The sequence below is a fragment of the Osmia lignaria genome, unplaced genomic scaffold (genome assembly GCF_051020975.1).
Source record: "Osmia lignaria lignaria isolate PbOS001 unplaced genomic scaffold, iyOsmLign1 scaffold0049, whole genome shotgun sequence".
Taxonomy (NCBI): domain Eukaryota; kingdom Metazoa; phylum Arthropoda; class Insecta; order Hymenoptera; family Megachilidae; genus Osmia; species Osmia lignaria.
This window is the reverse complement of record NW_027478190.1, coordinates 17,501-22,500: the sequence shown is the minus strand read 5'-3', so window position 1 is coordinate 22,500 and position 5,000 is coordinate 17,501.

Sequence of the window (5,000 nt, the reverse complement as noted above, 5' to 3'; positions counted from 1 at the left end):
TAAAGTTCGTTATTTTGGCTAAACGGAGCGAAAATCTGCATTTATACCTTCACGGACGTTAGTTTAATAGCGTTTAACGATGGATCCACGGTACAGAATGCAAAAATATGATTGTTAAAATTTTCGACTAATCGGTTCTAAGAGGCGAAGCAATACGCCGCTGGGACTTTGAAATATTTCGGAGCGCACCTAAAGTTCGTTATTTTGGCTAAACGGAGCGAAAATCTGCATTTATACCATCACGGACGTTAGTTTAATAGCGTTTAACGATCGATCCACGGTACAGAATGCAAAAATATGATTGTTAAAATTTTCGACTAATCGGTTCTAAGAGGCGAAGCAATACGCCGCTGGGACTTTGAAATATTTCGGAGCGCACCTAAAGTTCGTTATTTTGGCTAAACGGAGCGAAAATCTGCATTTATACCATCACGGACGTTAGTTCAATAGCGTTTAACGATCGATCCACGGTACAGAATGCAAAAATATGATTGTTAAAATTTTCGACTAATCGGTTCTAAGAGGCGAAGCAATACGCCGCTGGGACTTTGAAATATTTCGGAGCGCACCTAAAGTTCGTTATTTTGGCTAAACGGAGCGAAAATCTGCATTTATACCATCACGGACGTTAGTTTAATAGCGTTTAACGATGGATCCACGGTACAGAATGCAAAAATATGATTGTTAAAATTTTCGACTAATCGGTTCTAAGAGGCGAAGCAATACGCCGCTGGGACTTTGAAATATTTCGGAGCGCACCTAAAGTTCGTTATTTTGGCTAAACGGAGCGAAAATCTGCATTTATACCATCACGGACGTTAGTTCAATAGCGTTTAACGATCGATCCACGGTACAGAATGCAAAAATATGATTGTTAAAATTTTCGACTAATCGGTTCTAAGAGGCGAAGCAATACGCCGCTGGGACTTTGAAATATTTCGGAGCGCACCTAAAGTTCGTTATTTTGGCTAAACGGAGCGAAAATCTGCATTTATACCATCACGGACGTTAGTTCAATAGCGTTTAACGATCGATCCACGGTACAGAATGCAAAAATATGATTGTTAAAATTTTCGACTAATCGGTTCTAAGAGGCGAAGCAATACGCCGCTGGGACTTTGAAATATTTCGGAGCGCACCTAAAGTTCGTTATTTTGGCTAAACGGAGCGAAAATCTGCATTTATACCATCACGGACGTTAGTTCAATAGCGTTTAACGATCGATCCACGGTACAGAATGCAAAAATATGATTGTTAAAATTTTCGACTAATCGGTTCTAAGAGGCGAAGCAATACGCCGCTGGGACTTTGAAATATTTCGGAGCGCACCTAAAGTTCGTTATTTTGGCTAAACGGAGCGAAAATCTGCATTTATACCATCACGGACGTTAGTTTAATAGCGTTTAACGATGGATCCACGGTACAGAATGCAAAAATATGATTGTTAAAATTTTCGACTAATCGGTTCTAAGAGGCGAAGCAATACGCCGCTGGGACTTTGAAATATTTCGGAGCGCACCTAAAGTTCGTTATTTTGGCTAAACGGAGCGAAAATCTGCATTTATACCATCACGGACGTTAGTTCAATAGCGTTTAACGATCGATCCACGGTACAGAATGCAAAAATATGATTGTTAAAATTTTCGACTAATCGGTTCTAAGAGGCGAAGCAATACGCCGCTGGGACTTTGAAATATTTCGGAGCGCACCTAAAGTTCGTTATTTTGGCTAAACGGAGCGAAAATCTGCATTTATACCATCACGGACGTTAGTTCAATAGCGTTTAACGATCGATCCACGGTACAGAATGCAAAAATATGATTGTTAAAATTTTCGACTAATCGGTTCTAAGAGGCGAAGCAATACGCCGCTGGGACTTTGAAATATTTCGGAGCGCACCTAAAGTTCGTTATTTTGGCTAAACGGAGCGAAAATCTGCATTTATACCATCACGGACGTTAGTTCAATAGCGTTTAACGATCGATCCACGGTACAGAATGCAAAAATATGATTGTTAAAATTTTCGACTAATCGGTTCTAAGAGGCGAAGCAATACGCCGCTGGGACTTTGAAATATTTCGGAGCGCACCTAAAGTTCGTTATTTTGGCTAAACGGAGCGAAAATCTGCATTTATACCATCACGGACGTTAGTTTAATAGCGTTTAACGATGGATCCACGGTACAGAATGCAAAAATATGATTGTTAAAATTTTCGACTAATCGGTTCTAAGAGGCGAAGCAATACGCCGCTGGGACTTTGAAATATTTCGGAGCGCACCTAAAGTTCGTTATTTTGGCTAAACGGAGCGAAAATCTGCATTTATACCATCACGGACGTTAGTTCAATAGCGTTTAACGATCGATCCACGGTACAGAATGCAAAAATATGATTGTTAAAATTTTCGACTAATCGGTTCTAAGAGGCGAAGCAATACGCCGCTGGGACTTTGAAATATTTCGGAGCGCACCTAAAGTTCGTTATTTTGGCTAAACGGAGCGAAAATCTGCATTTATACCATCACGGACGTTAGTTCAATAGCGTTTAACGATCGATCCACGGTACAGAATGCAAAAATATGATTGTTAAAATTTTCGACTAATCGGTTCTAAGAGGCGAAGCAATACGCCGCTGGGACTTTGAAATATTTCGGAGCGCACCTAAAGTTCGTTATTTTGGCTAAACGGAGCGAAAATCTGCATTTATACCATCACGGACGTTAGTTTAATAGCGTTTAACGATGGATCCACGGTACAGAATGCAAAAATATGATTGTTAAAATTTTCGACTAATCGGTTCTAAGAGGCGAAGCAATACGCCGCTGGGACTTTGAAATATTTCGGAGCGCACCTAAAGTTCGTTATTTTGGCTAAACGGAGCGAAAATCTGCATTTATACCATCACGGACGTTAGTTCAATAGCGTTTAACGATCGATCCACGGTACAGAATGCAAAAATATGATTGTTAAAATTTTCGACTAATCGGTTCTAAGAGGCGAAGCAATACGCCGCTGGGACTTTGAAATATTTCGGAGCGCACCTAAAGTTCGTTATTTTGGCTAAACGGAGCGAAAATCTGCATTTATACCATCACGGACGTTAGTTCAATAGCGTTTAACGATCGATCCACGGTACAGAATGCAAAAATATGATTGTTAAAATTTTCGACTAATCGGTTCTAAGAGGCGAAGCAACACGCCGCTGGGACTTTGAAATATTTCGGAGCGCACCTAAAGTTCGTTATTTTGGCTAAACGGAGCGAAAATCTGCATTTATACCATCACGGACGTTAGTTCAATAGCGTTTAACGATCGATCCACGGTACAGAATGCAAAAATATGATTGTTAAAATTTTCGACTAATCGGTTCTAAGAGGCGAAGCAATACGCCGCTGGGACTTTGAAATATTTCGGAGCGCACCTAAAGTTCGTTATTTTGGCTAAACGGAGCGAAAATCTGCATTTATACCATCACGGACGTTAGTTCAATAGCGTTTAACGATGGATCCACGGTACAGAATGCAAAAATATGATTGTTAAAATTTTCGACTAATCGGTTCTAAGAGGCGAAGCAATACGCCGCTGGGACTTTGAAATATTTCGGAGCGCACCTAAAGTTCGTTATTTTGGCTAAACGGAGCGAAAATCTGCATTTATACCATCACGGACGTTAGTTCAATAGCGTTTAACGATCGATCCACGGTACAGAATGCAAAAATATGATTGTTAAAATTTTCGACTAATCGGTTCTAAGAGGCGAAGCAATACGCCGCTGGGACTTTGAAATATTTCGGAGCGCACCTAAAGTTCGTTATTTTGGCTAAACGGAGCGAAAATCTGCATTTATACCATCACGGACGTTAGTTCAATAGCGTTTAACGATCGATCCACGGTACAGAATGCAAAAATATGATTGTTAAAATTTTCGACTAATCGGTTCTAAGAGGCGAAGCAATACGCCGCTGGGACTTTGAAATATTTCGGAGCGCACCTAAAGTTCGTTATTTTGGCTAAACGGAGCGAAAATCTGCATTTATACCATCACGGACGTTAGTTCAATAGCGTTTAACGATCGATCCACGGTACAGAATGCAAAAATATGATTGTTAAAATTTTCGACTTATCGGTTCTGGATCACTGAAAAATCAAAAAAAATTATTAATTTTGATTAATTAAATTACATATGTAGTTTTATATTGTTATAGTCTCGTATTTGTTAATGTTTTGTCGTAAGAAAATGCAAAAATATCGTTTTAATGTTTTCGTCTCATCGGTTCTGGATCGCTGAAAAATCAAAGAAAAATATTAATTTTGATTAATTAAATTACAAATGGAGTTTTATATTGCTATAGTCGCTTATTTGTTAATGTTTTACCGTAAGAAAATGCAAAAATATCGTTTTAATATTTTCATCTCATCGGTTCTGGGCGGTTTTAAAATTTTTTAAAATATTAATTAAACCCATGATTTACATGAGAATGTGAATTTATTATGTCCTGCATGTTAATTTATTAATTTTCATGTATAGAACGTTATAAAATGAAAGGATATGTTCGACGATATTTTCAGTCTAAGTTTTACCGTGCCGGCGGGATGGTACGCTCTCACGGCGGTTTGCACAGGCATACGCCTGGGCGTAAGCCCATGCGTCGCCGACCTAGCGGCCGGCCGTTCGGTATTTATAGGAAGGCACTTTCGGTTCGCTCGGACCGGTCGGGAGTAGCGTCGAGCGTGTGGCTCTTTTATGACTTCGGTTGAAAAGCAGTCTACCGCTCCTCGAGAATATACTTTCTCGACTATTCTCGTTCCGGTTTTCCGTTGCGGATTATTATTAATCTCCACACAGCATTACCACGGGTCGGTGTCTAAGACCGAATGGCCCATATGTGGTGAGCCTTGTAATATAAGGCTGGTGACCTGTATGCACTTATAAATGTTGCATACTTGTACAAACTGAGCATCAACTGTCTGTAACCAAAATTTGTTAAAACTGAAAAAGTTA